This window comes from Helicoverpa zea, chromosome 14 (assembly GCF_022581195.2).
Source record: "Helicoverpa zea isolate HzStark_Cry1AcR chromosome 14, ilHelZeax1.1, whole genome shotgun sequence".
In the NCBI taxonomy this organism is placed as follows: domain Eukaryota; kingdom Metazoa; phylum Arthropoda; class Insecta; order Lepidoptera; family Noctuidae; genus Helicoverpa; species Helicoverpa zea.
In genome coordinates, this window is record NC_061465.1 from 1,167,435 (window position 1) to 1,189,904 (window position 22,470).

At 34.9% G+C, this 22,470-nt stretch overlaps 1 protein-coding gene and 2 long non-coding RNA genes across 3 annotated transcripts in view; 2 read left to right on the forward strand and 1 right to left on the reverse strand.

Moving 5' to 3' along the window:
• The window catches only part of LOC124636594 (acyl-CoA:lysophosphatidylglycerol acyltransferase 1), a 267,980-nt gene that overhangs the window by 25,746 nt on the left and 219,764 nt on the right, over positions 1-22,470 (forward strand). The window lies entirely within an intron of this gene.
• LOC124636597 lies at positions 8,623-9,793 on the forward strand. The gene is made up of 3 exons (XR_006985140.1): positions 8,623-8,931; positions 9,158-9,250; positions 9,742-9,793. It is a non-coding gene; the product is annotated as an uncharacterized LOC124636597 (long non-coding RNA).
• LOC124636596 lies at positions 10,293-10,705 on the reverse strand. Its single transcript, XR_006985139.1, has 2 exons — positions 10,646-10,705; positions 10,293-10,372 (listed from the first exon to the last, which is right to left on the reverse strand). It is a non-coding gene; the product is annotated as an uncharacterized LOC124636596 (long non-coding RNA).

Sequence of the window (22,470 nt, forward strand, 5' to 3'; positions counted from 1 at the left end):
TAGAATAATTATTTTTGTATTTATACAATGTTCGGTTTACCTAGTACCTATATTGTATGAGAATTCTATTGATAGTTCTGAACATGATAGAAAATACTTTTCAATTTAGGTACGCTAGTGCAAATTATTTTCACTTGTCCCCTAAATAAGGATTCCCTTCAAGATGCGTGTAATGACAAACTGCAGAACACAGCTAATCAAGTAAAATTACCCTGATTTCCCTGACATAGTCTCGGTGTCACATTCTAGAGAAACCACTGAACCTATTAGTCTAGCTAACACGCCCATTCATGAAGATAAGAGCATCCTGACAGGATATCTCAGTCTACGCAGTTACTTCACTGATTAGGTTAAACTGTAGTCGCTTTATTGGTCATTTGTCTTTAAATATTTATGCGAAAGTAACTATGTCTTTCGTGCTATCAGGAGACAACTGTTGACCTGATTTATATGAAATTTCATTGATTCATCATCAGCCTATCGCAGTCCACTGCTGGACATAGGCCTCTCCAAGTGCACGCCACTGAGATCGATTTTCAGCTTCTCGCATCCAGCTCCTGCCAGAATGAAATTCCATTGATTAGGAGATCATATTTGATCAAGATGCGTGAATTGTTACCTGAGGATACTTACGTCTTAAAGTAGCCTCTTCTGCGTGGTTAACAAGATGAAGAGTCATTACAAAAAGTTTTGCCTAAGGCGACAGGCGTCCAATCAAAGCTGATTTCTTTTTCAATCGTGGTAGTAGTCGATCACGTGTGCATAATCGATTCGTATTGAAACATGACTTATGTTTGGTGTACCACTAATAGCGGCATTCAATATGTTTATTGATTCATTAGATTCAGATTGTGTTTCAGTAATATCATGTTTCTCATCGTTTAGTCTTTTAAATGGAATTTAATTTCCTTTTATTTATCTAACATTGTTAGGTATATGTATTTCCTTTATCACTTTTATGTTATAGGCATTGAATAGATTTGCCTACGGCGTCCGTTGACAGGAAATAATCTTATCTCAAACAGAAGACCAGCTTCCTACTATATTTTAAATCCCTACAACAGATATTAATTTGCTCAAATTAACCGCAAATAAGGCAGTTGCCATCCAAACTAAAAACAAATAAATGATATCAGAATACAAGCTGTTGATTTGCATCCGTGCCATATTCAAGGAGGTAATTATGCTAATGATTCTCGACCCAAATCAATAAAAAAATTGGTACGTAATTTTTTTTCTTTCATTTTTTTTCGGAATTCCATAAATGTTATCCAGCCTTATTTAAACTTGGCGCGTATGTTACTGGCGTTAAAACCGTGCTGCACCCTCACACAAACGCAAACACAAAGCATACGCAACGATCACTCATAAATTTCATTCATAAAATTGGATTACTTCGGAAATACCACGACATTACAATGACAAAAAAAGCAGTGCATATTAGTTATTTCCAATCTACTGTAATTCCAATCGATTATTTACGTATTGTATGTCCTCCTCCTGAACTATGGCACAAATGCAAATCAACACCTTGTATAAATGGAATAAAAAATAGTTGAACATACAGCAAATCGTGTGTTTAAACAACGTTTTGGTCATATCGCATCCGACAGACGGTGATTAGATAAAGTATTCGCCAAACTGAACTAGTTGACATTATTTATTTTTTATTGATATCAGCGGACCGAAAAAATAATGCTCTTCAAATATGTGAGCTGTCACGTAGTGAAAAAAAGTAGCACGATCCGCCATTATGGATGTTTTTTCTTTTTGGGTTTTGCAGCTGAATTTTGTCTCAACGTTCTACTTTTGGAAGAACTTCATTATTTCCAGATAGCATTTTTTTACAAATTATTTTATCGTCATGTTTCTTCGACATTTAGTTTATACATTTATAGTGCAATGACTAATTGAACCATTTCAACAAACAAAGAAGTGATAAACGATCTTCAATCACATTATCCATTCTCCTTTATTCCTTCACAACGACATTTTAACGTCGCATTAATATATGATTTCATCATTTACTCATGTAGATATTAGCATATGCGTAAAGATAAATATTAAATACGGTGATTCATTTATTATTGCTGCTATAATTCAATAGCATTAAGGCCTCACACCATGATCGCACGTACTCAGTACCGTTAAAGCAGATCTTACAGTCAATTAAACTTTAACGATGCAGCTTACGCAATGTGTACCAAAAACGGCGAAACGATGGAACAAGTTACACCCTGTCACCTGACAGATAATGTTTGCAGAAAACTCGCTGTTCAATTTCTTGACAATAATGGGAAACTGAGTGAACTGCGGAGAACAAAAATGCAGTATGGACTGTCGTCATACCACAGTATCAAAGGCGAAAAAACCAGAATAGAGAAAATTAGAACACATAGATGATAGAGGAATCGCGTTTTACCATAGCGCACGGTTGAAACCGTTCAGTGTTCAGCCATAGACACTTCTTAGTCATTAAACTTATGCTTTCTGAGTCATTAAATTTACATTACCTATTTACAGTTAATTTTTTGTCACCATGTACTCAGAACCTAAATATTCTTATTTAGAAGTCGCATTTTGAAGTATTTGGTATAAAAATTCAAGTTTTAAATAATTTAATTTTCTGTGTACCTGTTAATGTGGCCCCAACCCCTCCCTCCCTCGGATGTGGATCGTCAGTTGTCAAGCTGCGTCGGCGCAGGAATTTGTTTGCCCTTTTCTCGACGAAGCATTCCTTTGAGGATAGGGCTGGCACGTGGGCGGCTTTCATCTCCCATCTCGATAATTTTATGATGGTGTGTTCGAAGCTATTAAATGCACCTGCATATTGATTTCTGACACTTACGCGAATATTAGACATTTAAATAAAACTACTTTTACGGATTTTATCGCGTTATATTAATATTATTTAATCCCGACGTTTCGGATCCTTTACTCCTTCCTCCTCCTTCCTTCCTTTCCTTTCCTTTTATTCAGTCTGCCCGTGACCATGGATGCTGTAAAGGATCCGAAACGTCGGGATTAAATAATATTAATATAACGCGATAAAATCCGTAAAAGTAGTTTTATTTAAATGCACCTGCATATTTTAATTTTGTTTCCAAAAGTTACGTGGGTGTATGTTGATGCTTGTAACCTTTCATGACTGGTTCTCTAGCCAGGGTAATATAGACCTTCTTAACAAAAATGATATTCGTTAAATTCATTCATTTAATGTTACAACAAAGCATCTTCCGTTCCCCTAGTTCTTCCCTATCTACGTTCTACCTTTGCGGATATCTCATAAATAAGTAAGAGCGTGCAACACCCCTATCTCAATACATGTTCCGACATGGGAGAGGGAGGATGCGGTATGAATGTGTAAATATTATGAGAGAAAAAACTCCCATCATTAAGAATATTGTTGTACTACAGCTCGGGGAATTTTTAGGGGTGTTTTGTTGACGTTCCACAGAAAAGTTCATGTTATTTCGACATGCAGGAATTTTTGTGACGTGGCGAATGTAAATGAGTTTTATTTCGAGTTTTTGATGCTTGTTTCACTGAATTATGTTGGAGTTAATTATTTTTTAAGTGGTGTTAGTGGGTCACAGGGGTGCTACAATCTTCTCGTGATTCCAACGTACCTACATGAACATATGAAATTAAATTCGTTGTTATCTTACCAGTAAAGTAGTGATTAAAGTCAATGTCAAAACGTTAAATTGCGCAATCCAAACGGGATGTGCCAAAACTGCAGATAACACAAAATTGTACATAACAGGAAATTAACCAAAATTATATCTCCCAGGATATGCCTACATTATTTTGAATAATACAAAGATAATACCGCTAAACGGATACAAAGCAGCTGGCCAGGACATGACAGGATAAGAAACAATGGCATGTTACTAACTGACAATTAATTTGGTTATAAACTTATCTCTCTATTCATAATAAATTTTGGACAGTACTTGAACAAGTTTGCTACTAAAAAGGACTTGGTTATTGCGAACTGACAATTAATAGGTATTTTGCTTTTGGCTTTAAACCTCTGGTTAGTTTAGTTACCGTTATGATTTTTAGTTGTAGCATTTAAAGCTTACAATCTTGGCATCAGGTCATAAACATTGATACTAGTGATTTCTGCTACTCAACTGATTTGATATAATCATCATCTTAAATCGTCAATATTCTATCCATGACCATAGTTACTAGTGCGTTTAAATCAATGAAATTCATGAACCAAAATCTCAGACTAAAATTAGCCAGCATGTTATGTAGTTGAATGCCTTCATAATTATGCTAGACTGTTCTTAGAGCTTTAAGGCGCTCGCGAAACTCGATCCAAAAGAGCCTATGTTTCCGATAGTATAGCAACAAGTACATAACCAAATTGGCCAATATCAAATTCATTGGTTTCAATTAAACTAGAGGTCGATTGACCACGGCGGTACTGTAATTGTGTTGTCGATACTTTGGACGTTATGTTTGAATAATGCTATCTAGCCCGCGGCGGTCGTAATCGTGTGTCAATCAAAGCTGGGACTTGGGACGTGACAGTTTAGGTATTGCCTTGGTTATAATAACGCTGACTACGAGCATTACATGTCTTTGGGTAAATCCATACCTCTATCCAGGCCCCATAGGCGAGTATTAAAACATTTCCGCAACTCCCTGATGGTCTTATCAATTCTTTGAATAGACGCATCGCTCTTACGTTGTCCTCTTAAAAATAATTTGATAGGATGGGGATGGAGTGAGTAGTTGTCGTTTCGAAGTACCATCGCCACAGACGACTAACACCTATTTCCCAATCCTACCTAAATCAAATCACAACCACGCATTCTCAGCAACAATAGGTCCCATACTTGCACGGCTCCTGTGAAATCTTTCACCAGGAGTACCGCTATAAACTAGGTATACTCTCCGATTCTGTCCTGTAGAACGTATTGCAGCTTCAGCCCAGTAAGCTATATATTTCCCCTTTCAATGCGAATCTGAATTTATTATCAAACGTGAGGTTTTCTCACGCCATGCCCTGTTGTGCGCCAATGCAATTGATTTGAATGCACCACGTGATATTGGGAAACATGGATCGATCATATTTATGGATCGAATATATAGAGGCATTTTTCCTTTTTCGGCATTTATGTTACCTATATATTTCGTAAATTCTCCTGCAAATAATTTAAGATATGAAGTGCTATTTAGAAAACAAGATAACATTGATGAACCATTAGGTCAGGTTATCGAAAATTAGGTTGTTAGTTTTTTTGAATGGCAAAGTCTGCTTACCATTCTGAAAAACTTGTTTACGTTTAGAGATTTTTGCAGGTGAGAATGTAAAATTATGTGGACCGGTTATTCTGAATCAAGCTGAATTCCTTTCTAATCGTGATTCACTAAAAGAGACTACTTAATGAGCACGTAACTCATTATTTATTATTACCAGCTATTATATCAGTTTCGAGAATTCTTAATATATCCAACCAATAAAAACAGCACAAATTAATCTCTTAATTACTTAAAACTGTGAACTAGCTACCAGACCACCTCCCAGTAACCCTGGATATCGCATTTAATGACCACATAATGCTAGTTATCTGCTAACTGGGCACGCCAAATTATTATTACTCGAAAAACCACTTGAAGTTGACCTCTCAAGCTTTTGTCTCTGCAACGATTATGAGTCCTATTAATTTGGTTGTAGAACTATAGCTTAGGTCCGACTGTAAGCGGGCTGAAAAAATTGTTTAGACTGGAAAGAGATTTATTTGCTGTAATTTTTGATATTTATGAGTATAACGAACCGGATCCAACTAAGAGATTACTAAATCTTCTATATTATTTATTTATCTTCCTACGCATGTTTAGGTGTTAATAACTTTCCGTTTATATATTCTTAATAATAACATTATGCGTTCAGCGAACATGAATAATTTGAGGAAAATTACCGAAATGAGAATGCCTTACTTATAAACGTGAATTAAAAAATAAGTAATACTTAAGGGCTGCTTAAGAAAATTCTTACTTATAAACGTTGCTTAAGCATGTCTTAACTAACATTTAATCAATGCTTAAGACTTTAAGTAGTGATTAGTTAAAACGTTGCTTAGAAGGTGATTAGAGATTTTATAAGTAAGGGGGTTTATTCAATAGCTACATTATAGAGGAAAATTAGACAGTTTCAAATCTGAACATCCCTATTTTATACAGGGTTTTTCATTTTTGCATTTTCGGTGTTTGATGAGTATCTGATTTTGCTTATTCCGTCTTAGATTATATTTTCAGAATTATTAAAAAATGCTTTTTAGTTATAATTGGTATTAATAGGTTATTCAAAAACCGCTAGCAGTAGCACCAAGCTTCACTACAGATAAAGGCCAGCACAGACGGTCGCTAGGTTATCGCCGGACAGATATCACCCGTCCGGTGTCCGGCGAACGAACGATGACCTCAAGTTATCATTTGTTTCTCTTTGATTTACTTGTTATTATTACGTTACATTTTATTGGACGTTTTGCTCGGTTGGAATGCTGCAATGTTAGGTAATAGGTTATCTAGTAAAAACAATTTATGTTTATAAAAGAAAATGTCATACCTACTCCCTTTAGATATTGTGTAAGGTCAGGCAGACGGATAGGAAAGGTTTTAAATGTTTTAAATCTATATTTCGTCATATTGAACAAAGAAAAGAAATGCTTGTTTACTATCCTGAGTAGTTTAGCTTTTTTCCACACCAGATTAAAAATTGGCCTACGTTACGTCGTTTTTAGGCTATATTCTGTCAGCGAATGTCCCATTAAAATCAGTCCAACCATTTCAGAGATAAGGTGACAAATAAAAAGAAATAGCTTACCTGATTTACTATGAGGTTTTTTTGTTAGAATAGAATATCGGAATAGAATAAATTATTTAATTCTGCGATTAGTTTGGTATTTCTACTAGACTAGTAAGTATATCAGCGGTCTTTCAAATGAGATGGGAAGATAAAATTCAAATCCTTCACTACCAAAACATGCATACAAGATATAAGATACATTTTAATGAATATAATTATCAATAAAAAACGTTATTACCAACAGGTGTCCTTTTTATTAATGACATTACACACATGTTGCACCTTTTTAATTTTAATTTCTAAACTCGTTGATATTTTGACATAAGCTAATGCTGCTAGGGTCATTCATCCTCAAACACAAAAAAACATCGTGGGAAACTTAATATTAAGTGCAAATATTTACATCTTATTTGCATTATTATGTTACTCAATATTATTTTATTGATATAGAATGCCAGTTCCGTGTTAAACTGGCTCGTGGCTCGCATATCTGAAACAAATGAAAGAGCGATAAAATTATATTGGAATTTAATACGAGACACGTCCAATAGTTAATAGTTAGCATCAAAGTTGCTATATAATGTCTATCCTTACTAATGTGATACATTCCAAAGTAACTCTGTCTGTCTGTCTAAACGGCATTTAGCTTTTTTCCCATTTGGTTTAGCGGTCAGCGTTCCGTCATTTCGCGGAACACCAATAAACCGTTGCATATCTATAGCTTTGATAGTTTTTTGTTTTTTTAATACCCACTGATAAAATGAAATCCTTCCTAACTAAACACAAGTATCTATGCATTTTAGGCATAGCAACATACACGATACTATTACACCAGTGAGCCTTGAACCCAATCCGGTTCAACGTCTGCACATATGCGAACGAACTTGTAAATTTTCGAACGGTAAACAAAAGCAGTACGAAAATAACATTTAACTATATTAAAACTAATGAAAGTTTAAATTATGCGGCGATTGAAATACTTTTTGCATAACATCGTGGTCACAGTATTAAGTGCACCTGATTAGTTTTTGATGACCCAAAGCCAAACATGACAAGGCAATATAGAATTATACCTAAATTCTGAAACAAATGAAGTGTTCCCTTCTCGCCAAATAACTGTGCATTTCTGAAGATATCCATTTAAATTCTTTCGCATTTGTTTGTACAGATCTTGTCGAGAAGCTGCACTTGTCCTATGTGGGCTACTACCATCCTTCACATAGTAAAAAAATGTATCAACAAAACACTACCGCTTGGTTGGTGATAAAACCTGCAGCTCACTCAATAATAAGAATTCATATCATTATTCCGAAACGGTAAAAATAGAACAGTACGAGTCCCAATAGACTGTCTTGAAACAAAATTTAATTTACTTGACGCCCACGTTTCTAAACAAATTCTAATGGTTATTTACTTTATTTATAAAGGTCGTCGCTATGACATCATAAATATAGAAATTGAATATTTTAATGTTGAAGTGACGTCATGCTGGCCTTAAACTTCCAGTATAAACAAATAAATGCTTCTAATATAAATGTGTTTGCATTATTAATGCCTGATTAACATCGTTAAGTAGATTTATAGCTTACGTTCAGTCGCAGTACCCCTGCGGGCCTAGCATGACCGCCATAGAAACAGCTTTTGTCTACCGGAGAATCGACAAAATGACAGATTGAAGAAAGATTTCTATCGATCCGAGCATGGCGATGTTTGACATCGAGAAGAGAAATGTTTCTTTTCTTCATCGACATGTGTCTATCGCGTCGAGCATGACGACTATATTTTATCTACTTTTGACATTTGGGAGTAGATATAACTTTCTATATGAAATGTCAAATACTCTACATCTCATCGGACCTAGACAAGAGTAGACAAGAATATTATTATAATTTTAAGTTCTCAAATAGCATTTACAAAGTATTTCGGGGTCCTACCGTCGTCATGTGGTCAGTATTTATGCTGAGAAGAATCAGTGTAAAGCTCAAAGAACGAGCTATACGAGTGTTAAGCCTCTCGACATCGAAAACGTAAATGTGCAGAGATGGTGCAGTATTTGTGCCAGGAATCTGTCTCCTATATCTCAGGGTCTGCCTGTTCTTGTCAATGTAAGTACCTACAGTCTATTTTATTTTGTTGTGCTTTCCAATTGTTATCAACCAAAAATATGACAAAGTTTTCGTCCTTATAGATAAGGTTTAAATATAGAAAAATCTATTCACTTCATTTATTATTGTTTCTAAGATTATTTTGTCTATTATGTAGGTATTGCCCTTCATTGCAAGAAAATGATTAAACAGAAGAAAAATATTTAACAAAGTCTAATTGTTGCAGGTTCTTTGCTCGGGTCCTGCTTAGGTCATTAACAACATTACTAACCACTGTTAGCAAATTTTTTAAACAATTTGTTTTTGCAATGAATACAAGGTTAGTATACCTAATATTAGATATGACCTCTATTTCAGATTGTAGATACTGAGTGCAAAATACTGAACATAAATGCCAATTATCGTGACAGAGTTCATAAACAATCAATTTTCAATAGTTCTCTCATTAAGAACGAACTGCGCAGGCTATATGACTCTAGAATTGGACAGTTTTATCTGCTAAGAAAAAAATTACATTTTAAATAAACAACCATTATGATTTTAATATTCACATTCTTTATTAAATAATATAATTTCAATAATTTATAATTTGTAAACTGAAGGCCCAGCTGTCATTTAGCATCCTTTTTTTGTAATCTGAAACAAGAACACAAAATTAAATTATCATTCATTTTCAGGGGATTCTAGTTATGCATTAGGGTCTTGGCTCATGACACCAATAATAATGCTGATAATGTATCAGTATCAGTATGTTATTCTTTTATAATACTGTAAAAACTCTTTACCAAACACAGTTATTTCTTTTTGCAGGGTGCCTATGCTACAAGCTACAACTCTTCCCGAGGAAAGGCAGAGAGAGAGAGACACACTAATGACCTTAGTGGTAGCTTACTACAAGCTGCAACTCACAGAAGAGCAACTATTATGAATATCTTTGTATATCAACAGTTCTTCAAACCATACAGACAGAATTGAGTTGCTGGGGAGTTTGTTCCACCGCTTCTGCTGCTGATTTTCAGCCTATTTTGAATAAATGACTTTATCTGTAGCCTTAATTTTATGTAAATAAACCTTTACCTCTGTGTAAATGATTGTCTCATTTTATTTTTTATCTTAAGAGTTGTTGCTTATATTATATCACACAAGCAACAAATAGGTACTATAATTATTATTGCCATAATTATATTTTGAAAACAAAGCATGAGAGTTTTGCTAGAATGAAGCCAACAAGTCTGGGGAACTATTACCAGTAAATGAATATTATTTAAAGACACTTTATAATAGAATATTTCTCGTGTCAGCATTGTATGCCAAGAACTTGTTCTTTTTCCATATTTTTTCAGCAGCTTTTGAATACTGACCCATTCTTCTTTATCGTGGCCTTCTTTTCTCAATGGATCGCGATATTATCTTCTCTGTTTATTGGATGGGACTTCGTACGCTGTAAATAAACAGTTTTTGTAACGGCGAAAGTAAAAACACTTCGGGCAATAATATAGGGAAGCAAGATAACAGTGAGGAACACATTGAACTGTGCATGGCAAAGTGTTCATCAGACAATGCCACCGATCACCATTTATTGAGATTATTATGTTATTTTCCTTTGTTCTTTTCATCGTATGTATGGATAATTAATTATTGTTCGTTTAGATTAATTACACACAACTATTGGAATAATCAGTACTTTATTTATTTAATCACAAAATCTACTTACTTTTTCCTTGCCGCAGTAGTCACCAATATTAAAAATCAACAACTTAAATTAATATGTAAAATCAACAACAAGAATCGTTTTTTGTAAACAAATTATAGTTCGGCCATTCAGAGAATGCGTTCCTGACACGTCGCGATTGAACTGACGACGTAACTTTGCAATGGCGTTGCAGTTACGATAAAAATATTTTTGCTGGTTGTTTACCGTTTTAACAATTGAGGAGCATTAAAACAACATTATTATATCAATAATCAATGAATGTTATAATTTTGTGCCAAACTGAGTGTCAAATAACTTGGTAAACAATATTTTTCTAAATCTATACTGCGCTATTACAAGGTTATGTCAGCGGTTTATATTTTGTAGTGCTGTGCTAAAAATAACAGGCAAGTATCGTAATCTGTTCTTATACAGTTATAATATAAAATAATACGTTTTGATTTTCTTTTTAAGAATTGGAAAATAATGGACTATAAGACTTAATTATAACGTTTATGAAATATAAAAATAAAACTATGACCAAACCGCATTTTTATACTTAGATTAAAAATGGTAACCCCAAATGGCGTTATGGGCCGCCATTTTGTGACGCTAAAACAGTCGTCCGTTGTCGTTTCGTGCGCATAGACCACGTTTTTCAAGTGTTTTCGATCTGTTTTTATTTGATTACCCGGCTTTTGTTAGACCGAGATATCAGGATTGATTCTGTTATTGATAATAATATAATTATACATGTAGGCGAAGATGATGATGAAGACACCACCTCCTCAAGCAAATCGGAGTCTGATTAATATTCTGTTCGCACATTCAATTCAATGTACTTGTAACAAAGAATAAATAAAACAATTTTATTATATGAATATTACCTTTTTTTGGTTTCCACTTAAATAACTAAAATATAAAACAAATGATTCCGCCAATTTAAAACGAAAATAATCTTAAAATAATGCGGCGGTTCATTTTGAAGGAACGGTAACGAACTCAGTGTTATGTTGTGCCCATCACTAGTCGTGACTAACTGATAGGTGTCAGGAACGCATTCTCTGAACGGCCGAAGTATAACAAACAAACATCAACCATTTTAGTTCCACAGATAAGAAATAAGTTCGATGAATACGTTTTGTTGTTGCTTTGAGTTACGTGAGTTTATGTATAGGTTCATGCGTGAAAAATAGTGCATTGACACATTTTTTTGGCTAACTAAACGTAAATTCATCGCAGAACGACCCATCACTAGCTACTTATCCGTTGCTATGGAAAGTCTTTCTCTTGATAGAAACGCGAGTCTACAGCTCGCGCCATGCTCGGGTAGAAGACATGTCGAGTGGGAAAGAAAGAGCTTTGTCGTTTCTTGGTAGAATAGAGATAGAATCGCCATGCTAGGCCCGCTGGTCACTTTATGAATTCGTCACCATTCTTAGACTTTCGTACCCAGAGGGTAAATCGGGACCCTATTGCCAAGTCTTCACTGTTCCTCTGTTATTTTGACAAGGCTGTACCTATCTCATAAACCCTTTTAGACCTTTGAAATTTTCGCAGATGGTGTACCTATTTCGGTTGTGGTTTAACAACAAATACTGAAAATTACAAGACGAGTTTTTTTGAACGCGCGTATGCTACAGAACCAATTGAAAATCTTTCAATATTTTATCCAAATTATCGGGGAATAGGCTACTTTTCATTTGGGTGTGTAGAGTACTTCTCACAGGGGTGAAGAGTTAACGTCAAATCGCGCTGTAAAGAACATTGTTTCAGTTATTTACGTGAGTAATTAATATTGCGTAATTTAGACAATGATTAATAAGCGATGTCCCTGGTTTTTGCAGGTGGCAGCGATTAGATAGCTGTAGCCCATTTGTCATTAAAGAAAAAATATAAAACAAGCTCTATTTTAGTGACCAAAATCTATAACTATGTCAGTGTGAGATTTTAAATGTCTAGACAGCATTTACAGTAAACTGTTTAAAAAGCTATTACAACTTGCGTGAAACAAATTGAAAGTCAAAGCATTTATTTCATTTATAACTAAAACTACTATACACTAGAATTATTTTTGGGGTATTAATACGTCTGTGTTTGTTATTTATTAAACCTTTTATGTTGTTATAATATTGAGTTGAATACATTTTAAATCAAGCTAAGAAACCTCATTCACTCGTCTGCCCAGTCCTTTTCTTAAACTTTATTGGGGTTGACTATCAGTCATAACCGGTTGCAGCCTTACTCGGCCAACCCCTTGGTAAGACTGATTGTCAGATTTTCTGGCTTCTAACTGCCCGTAACGACTGCCAAAGATCTACAATATCACCCATCCACGGTCCGATCGTGCTAAGCTTTGCTTAACCTTACGATCTGAAGGCTAAAGAAATCTTTAAAATAATATTTATTTGCTCTAACCCGTTACAAATTCACCAAATTATACAACTATGTACATTCTTCCACACCTATAATATCAATGGTTATGACAGTCATTTGTCTGAAATGAAACCTTTGTTGAAATAGTTGACAATGTTTTGAAACACACTATACAAAATATACAAGTCCCACTATGTCTCGAGCTGCTGACGTAATACCTGACTCATCCCGCTTGACCGGTCATTGAAGATTTTAAAAAGATAAAAATATCGTTTAGAATGTCCACGTGGTATAGTTATGTATCTTTTTAAAGCGTTGGCGTTTGTATATGTATATATTTGTTGTGCGTAATTTATTAGTAGGTCATTGTAGGAGGAGAGTTAATTGGCTTAGTAGTTGATAGTCTATTGTTTTTTGGACAGCCTTTACTGTTGTGTAGTCATTTGACGCCTCGCACATGCTTGTTCGATTTTAAGTAGGTATAGTCTTTAGGTGGATAATTGTTCTGAAAAGTAAAACTGATGTCGTAAGTAAGTGACAGATAGACGTCAATACTTTTAATGAGTTATTTATCTATTTGGCTTAAAATATAAAGATGCCAAGTTAGTGTGAATCATCTTTATATTACGTCATAATGCTAGGAATTTTGAACAGACAGTTGAATGTCTGGCAGAAATGTTAACGGTTTTGTTAACAGACTATTTGTATTGCCTATACATAGAAACATATCATGTGGCACTTAACGTACAGATTAATTTTAATTAGTACAACAGTATTTAGAATGAAACGTCCAAAACTGTAGGCAAAAGTACTTACCTACTCTCTGAACGGCTGAATTATTATGGTGAAATGCATACAATATAAAAATGAGGTAACACAAGGAAACAATTCATGTAACTAGTGCACGTATGATACGGTAAACTGTTTCATACAATTGAACATAAATGAGGAAATGACGGTAGCTGTGGCCCAGTGGTTGAAATGCAGACCGTTGAACGTGAGGTCGTAAGATCAATTCGCGGTTTAGGTGAATTAATTTTCTTACCGGTTATTCTCCACAGAGTATATTCCTTTTAGACTTTGATTCTAATTTTGTGTTTCATAAATAAAATCGTCATCTGCCTCCCAACTATGTTGGGGTCGGCTTTCAGTCCGCCATCACCAGTAGGTACCAATACCACGGCGCCAGTGTTTTCCATGGAGCAATTAATTACCTGGACAATCTGAAATCTTTAGTCAGATTGTTTATGGCTTCTGACTATGTATCCGCAAAGATTACCAAAGATGCTTAAATTAAACAACCAGGACCCAACATACACGACCGACCAACCTCATGATCGATCCTTACTTACAATACCGTATAGCATAAAACAACAAAAAAACCAACACTTCTTACTGTAGTTTCTTCTATATCTTGATACATGTACAGTATAGATCCGACCTCGTTACATTAAACATACGCTCTCCTCGCTAAATCGTGGGTTCAGATCTACTGAGCATTGATGGACCGCTCTCAGTAGTTATTGCGAAGCTATACATATGTATTAGCTTACACTGCTGTGCCGGAAATATTGCTAAAGGTGTAGGAATATTTCTGTTTTAATCTGTTTTGGTTGCCTTTGTTTGTGAATGAATCATTGGTTTATTTTGTTGCTGGACTTTTTCGCAGGATTTGGGTATCTTCAACTAATTGAACATTTTTTTTGGTGAATCAAACATTTCTTTCATTGCACCTTCCTTAAACTTGACAGTGGTGAAGGCAATCTAATGTCTATTTCTATGGTAGCTGACATGTGCGGTTTTGCCTATGTATTTTTCTACGATAGCTAACATGCGTGGTTCCGTGTGCCAAGAGAACTGGTTCCTGTACAAAGATAGGTTCAGTATAGATTTAAGAGACCCCCTAAAACCTAAAAAAACTGCAAGCTTTTGCTTATTTAGTTTTTTTTCTCTTAATACAAAAAATAAAAAGCGATAAATTGGTAGTCAACATTTCTAGACGTCTTCTACACAAAGACTGTAACACTATTTAATCATAACACAACAATCACATAACAAAACCCAACAGTATTGCATTACTGCACACAACAGCTAGGACTAACATGCAGCATTAGTACTGCAGTTCAGGTTATCAAGCGCAAAGGTTAGCGAAGTAATGAGAGGTCGACCACTGCGGGTAGAATACTCATTCTTCTTAAATGGTATAGATTTAGTGCTGCTGTTGTAATTGTTGTAGTTTATAAGCCATTGATTTGAATGTATGGATTGTGGGTTTCATCGGTGAAATGAATAAACAAGTACTGCAGTGATACCATATTGTGGCCCATAGAAGCCCTGGAAAGGAAAGCTATTAGAAAAAAATACCTTGATATCATCATCATTTATACTGCAACGTGTGTTCCACTTCCATACTTCTCTGTCTGACATCATCTCACTAGTAACGTTAATATAGATCGATTTATGTTTAAAAGTTTCCTCTACTCATATACCATTATTGGTTACCAAAACATGACACCTATTCAACATCCGATTTATTTTACAAACGCAAAGCGACCACGCTTCGCAGCTCCAAAATTTCACTGACCTATATCCCGAATGCGCATAATTCACAAACCGAAATAAAATCGTGAGTAAATTGAATTCACCAATACATCAGATCGTTCTGTCGGTTTGTCCGTAACACATGCAAATGGCTCGATTACGACACGCCAGCGTAGCGGAATGGTATTTGCAACGGCACTAGTATGCAATCAATTGTTAAAAATATGCTTTTTGCACGTTTTTGGGTTGGCTTGGGTGTGGTCAGTGAAATGGATTTGAACTCTTTGAATTTCTCGAGTCAAACAAAAGAAGAATTTGCAGTTTTGATTGATCTTCTAAAAACAATATTTCCATAATCTCAAAATAAAACGTAACTCAATTGTCCTTAAAGTCTGTGTGTACAATAATTTCAACGAAATAATAACTCCTGTATTAATAAAGGAAAAAAACAGCTGGCGTTTACCTACTCATTCAAAAAGTCGCTGACTCAGTACGCTTCGAACAATAGAAAGTAAGCTTTAAAAAATATATACAGGTAAATTCATTGAACATTAAAATGTCACCGAAGTCTAGTCGATAAACTGTAATTTTTACTTTACTTAAATATGATTCACTAAGCAACAGATACAATTATGTTCGTCCGTCACCCACTCAAGGTGACCAGACAATAAGGTCGATTGGTTTTTATCATAATGTTATTATTATAGTTTGTTGACTAGGACAATTTACTTATACGAAGTCCCCGTGTGATTATTAGTACCTACTGTATTTGCTTTAACATCATATTAATATAATAAAGTTTATGTATTAATAATGTTCTATCTTTGATAAATCATCCAATTGAACAAGGTCAAATTCTGCCCACAGAATTTGATCTAGAAGTTAATTGAATTTAATTCTCACTACTTAATCCTGTATCCATAAATTAGTGTAACCAGCCAATTTTGTGCAGGTCCACGGCTTGTTGGTATTTTTCATTCAATCTTCTGGCAGTAGATAGAGCTGCTTTCAAACTTATTTTTTTTTGGGTAAATCCTAAAGCTTTTAGTACTGCTTAATCTTCTCGTATTCTCCATTATGTATTTAAATTAAATGCCGTTTAGCTATCGGTAAGTGCGTCGAGCTCTCGACGGGTGTGGCGCAAAATGACATCGAACTTATTTTTTTCAAACATCCTTCTTGAAGCACTTGCAGAAATGTAGCCCAACTGGCTTGGCACCTGCCCGCTATATTTAAACGTAAACGGTTCCATCCGCTAATATGGACATGTTGGGACATGTGGGACTTGCAATATGACTGACGTTGTCTACTTTGTCTTGGAGATACAAGGGATGTTCATTTGTTGTGTCTAAAGGCCTGAGTGAGAGATGACTCGTAATGAGTGTAGGGTTTGAAGTTTGAACTTGGGTTTATTTGGCTGATCAGGGTTGATCGATTTAATTTTTCAGTTAATGAACGAAAAAAAGTTTTCTGGAGTCAATTTGCGCAGTTTCATGTTAAAAAAAACTAAGGAAGCAAAAACAAACTCAATGACAGATATAACAGACACTAATCATTTAACTTTCAATGCATTACATAAGGCACTTAACTTTAGTATGACGATATGCAGGCCTAATTAATTTTAGTTGTTTCATATAACTCAGACAGTAGGAATGGTACGAATGATATCATTTTAGTGCAACTAATGACCGGAATTACTCGGTAAATATGTAACAGTTTGTTGCCATAACTATTTTTGGAATTCGTTTTATTTAGGCCAAGATTATCGGTGCAGGAACATCCTTATGGTATAGATATAAAAGTATGTAGACGATACTTATTGTAATATTTTTATTGACCTTCGATTCTATGGAGCGTCAGTCTGGTAAATATATATTATGAAGACCCATAACGGTACCAAAAGTATAATCAATATTTAGCTTGTTTGTCTACAGGTTTTAATGTACGAGTATGGTAGTATAAATGCAATAACAACTACCATGATTCATGAGCTAAAACCGCACATGCATTCAGAAATCGATTTACCTCAAAAGGAAAAAAGTGAAGCAAGAAATAATTTGCATTCCGAACTTACGAGTACATTCACAACTCTCATATCCTTTTTAAAGCAATCACACCCATTGACCAACCATGGAATGCAAACAAGTTATTAAGGCTCGTTGACATTCAATTAATTCGAAATCTACAAGCGAACTAATTAAGACAGGACGCGATTGCATTGCATAAAACCGCGCACTTCTTTAGCAATTCGCAAAACGTCCTCGTCACGGTCCGTTTGATGTAAACCGACCTTTTATTTGTAATGGCCGTGCTGTTATAAATATTAACCATTTACTTTCTGTACAGAACGGATACATTAATAGCGTTAAATTGCTTAGAAAGTTGGCCTGTTATTTGATTTATAGTGGTTGATATTATTACGTCATTTAAACCATTGTTTTGACCGCAAGGCTTTTGTTTAATTGTTTTAATTGCTGACCATTGATATCTATCTTATGTTTATATTGAGGTTCAGATAAAAGAAATAAGCTTCTGACGTCATCATAGACGTGTCAAATATAATTCGAGTATCGATATCGGTTTGTAATTTGAGGCTATCGATTCAACTATGATGAAATCCCATCGCATCGTACCGTATCAAATTTTAGGGGTGTGAAATTAGATCGTTTGTACGAACCTTAATCCTTCAACCTAATTTAGAAGCCCGTTGATTGCATTTGCAGTTGTGGTAGACTAGTTGTTGAAAGACCAGCCTCTGATATACGAGTGTGAGGGTTCGATTCCAAGTCTGGCAAGTACCAGTAGACTTTTCCAAACTATAATATACGTTCCACGTATAACTTGGTCTCCAATCAATGGCTAATTAAAGGGAAAAGGAAAAAATCTTCAGGAAACCTGCACTCAAAAATCGCCGATCCTTGAGCAAATTGTACGCTTATCCCTTTTCTACGTATAAAACCTGATGATGACAATTGCATTCTAGAATCATGCCAGAACTAGTATACCATATACTACATGTAACGTTATCTACCACACTAGTTTGTCTTCAACAAGATGCAATTACCATAATTTTGGCGACTATAAATTCTACCATAATAGTTCCCAGAGTTTCTATAACTCCTGTTACCACGCGATTTATTACCGTTGAATCGCTTTGGGCATTCAACAGTATCGAGGTGGTACTAACGGCCCTTATTTACGTTGACATGTTATTACTAAAATAGGTTTCAATTAGTACTAAATGCTTTAGGACTTTGGTCAGCTTGTTCAGGACAAAGGCGATTATTATTATGAGTGCTCTCACAAAGACTTTCAATTTCCTCAAAACCACGCCTAACTTTAATTTAGATAATATACAAGACTTAGAAATGATGTAGGGCAAACACCTCATTGAACTCTGTACTCAATCGACTTTTATCATGTCAATAAATTGATAGTTTAGTCGAAAATTACCGTGGCAGAAACGTAAAACGTTAAGAGAATGTTGTAACGTAGTTACCTCAAGGCACACCTTCGTAAACAGAAACATTTCTGGAATGCATGATTTTTCGGCAATTAATTCCGTGGTTAGTGCAGCAAATGCATTTGGTGATGGTACCTTTACGAATCGTGCCGTAGCTGAGTCGTCTTCAGTCGCTGTGAGTTAAGATACCAATTATGGAGCAATGCTAACGATCTCACTAATTGGTCCCTATGAACCTTTATCTTTATCATCCGTACCATGAACTGATGTTCGTGACAAATCGTGCAACGGTTTTAACTGTTCTTCTTTGTGAGACGCAGGCGCTACAATACAAGGATTGAGCTATTAATCGTCATGATTAACGCCACTCTGAGCTTCGGTATTGTTCAAGATTTTATTTACTGCTTCATCTGATGCATGTTTAATTTATTGCTTCGAGATTACGTCTGTATTTTCGATTTATGCTATCGCCGACCCAAATATATCGTGCCCTGTCCACACTGACCTAGCTCGGATTCACGACCTTAGATACTAAAACAGCTTCGCAAATTCATTCATGAGTGTGAACTAGGCCGCCTGGAAAAGCAATCTTTGTTATATAACAATACTTGCCTTGATTGTGTTTCTTAGAATATCAAAGGAACGAAAGATGAATAGCAGTCTTTGGGAATCACCTTTACATTGTTGTTCGTTCTAGGAGAAAAATGAAGGTCAGACAGGTGAAGAATAGAGGCTCGCCCACACAACTCTGAAATATCGATTGGAATAACAACTGACAGGATATCATTAGGTATCTAAAACTACATAAAAGGAACAAAAACATGCCATAGATATAATTTTGCACCCATGTTAGATAGAATATTGGCATTGAATAGCCAGTATTTTGGTATTCAATTTCTTTTTTTAACTTTCTAACTTTTGTAACAACAGTGACCTTTTCTTTGACAAAAATTAAGTAACTGTTGATTTTGATCCACCACGTCTTCTTCATTTCGCATCCGGCCTGTGGTCAAGCCAATTTATAGCTGAATAAAAACCTCAATATTCTTTTGGTCGTCGCCCTTTCCATAACGGACCTTAATATTTACAATTTCCAGTACACCGGTATTTTAGAAGGCACTATGACAGATTACACGACCATAAACAAGATACACCTTTTGTTGGCAACAAAGATGGCCGTCGTCAAAATGGCGGAACGTTACCGATACGAAATTGGCGGTAATTGACGCCTTTGTCGGCGGTTTAGGGCAGCTATCCCGGAGTTCCCAAGTATATTGTTACTTAACGATTCTTTAATTTTCTATGCAACAGTTTGGCTGATGGCTGATGTATTCAAGAAAAAATATAGTGTACATTTTGAGCGTCGATATTTTTTGTAGCGTAATACATTTTTTGTGTGCATCACTCAGGCTGTTTATTTATTGCCAATCTATTAGCCGTTGCTATGCGCTATGTTCATTGTATTATTAAAGTACGTTTGTTACATACTTCTATAAGTATGTTTTGGGTTCAATTCTCATTTGTTACTTGCATTCAACATACGTGCATTGTTCTAACGGTACCTATCCCATAGAATTTATCACCGTCAAGATGTGGTTATGTCTGGCATATAAGATTTTAAGTCATGCTTAGCTCAGAATACAAATGCAGCGTAAATACTGAATTACTATTGAAAATAAATATTAACATTGGTCTATGCCTTTTTCTTTGGTAATATTGGTAAGTGTGCAGCTTTTATATTACTATGAGTTTCAAGGTGAAATACCAAAGAGATAAAATTCTAAGTATAACTTTTTTGTGTGGTCAGTCATCGCCTCATCTGTTAGGGGAAAAAACTAATCTATCAAGCCTTCGATTTCTTAGAATATAACCAGAAGGATATATCTGAAAGATGACGGATAAATGCGTTTGTCTGTATGTTTGCTACTGACAATGGGTTTTATGATATCCTTACTTCCTAAAATTTTACTCCTAAAAAAACTAGCTATTTATCGAACATTCTACTAAAAAGAAGCCATTCTTATTCCCATATGGATAATTATTCTTTTAACTGCCGACAATTATTTTAATAGCCATCTATTAGTTACATAATAATGTTCAAATTATTCTATATATGTCTACTCAGTGATAGGTTTTTTGTTCGTAGAGAGAGTGTTAAGTTATTTTTAAGCTCTTGGGTGGTCTCTGGTCAAGTAGTTTCTTTTGATGTCGCTTATATTATAGTTACGGTGACGGCTCCTCTTAATTTCTTTATTCTGTATGACATAATATCTATTCTTCTTTATAATGTTTTTTAGTTGGAGTTACGAATCTGGAACATGACCTTAGTACGTTGAAATAAATCATATCTGATGTAGTTTTCTCTTGAAAGTTGGATTTTTAATTTTAGAGTGCGCAATTGTGAGTGGAACGAAATCGTATTAACAATGCCTACATTTCTGTAGTTTCACAAAAATAATTTGCATACATTCTAGATTAGGTATACGATTTTTTTTTGTGTATTTACTGTCTAGAACCCGACTAAAAATAATGAGAAAGTGATAAAATGAAATGAAGCCATGCCCGAATATTTCTACTAAATATTTCTAATGTTTAAAACAGGTGACTACCAATTTTGTAATTGTATTTAATTTTAATACCAAGGGTGAGTGCACACAGATCCCTAATATTCGCATGTCTGTAATCTTCTATCCTTCCGCATGATAGCCCTGTCCAATTAAATGTTCTATATTGGTCCGTTTTGTAATTATTTTCAATTAATATCGTTAATTGACGTAAAGTGTGGTCGCCACTGAATTGTACCATTGAACTGAACCGCGAGCAATGTTGTTGATAATTTCTAAATTATCTCCTTCTGTGTACTCCGGCCTTAAGATCAATGATCTCTGTCTTCTATTAATTTGTTGAGCTGCCAAGTCTTTGTTTATAATCTATTTTTATATTTTTAGGTATAAATTATCTCACACTTATGATATTTTTGTCTACGAACTTGAATTAGTTATGATTATACATATTGTCATTTTATCAACACGTTTTTCGACTGTGATTATTATGGACGATAAACGCGATAAGCCTGATTATTATGGACGATAAACGCGATGAGACTAGGCCGTTTAATGACTAGCATAAGATTGTATCACATTTCAACCCAGAAAGTCCTAACAGTTTTCGTATTAGTTTAAATGTGTTTTATAGTTTTACCGAAAGGATAGCAAATGTTATTTATTATAAAAAAAAAAACATCTATTTGATTTCGTACTAAAAATAGTATCAATACTTTCTACAATAGCCACAAATGAAGCAGTTTGCGCTAATTGTTCCAATTCTAAATGCCTGTTTCAATAACAATTGAAGGGACTCTGTTATAGGACGTGCGTGCGACATGGCACTACTTGAGCCCCCCACTACTTGCGCCTACATAGTGCACATGCACAGCTGTCATCGGTGAATTCAATACTAGCATGTT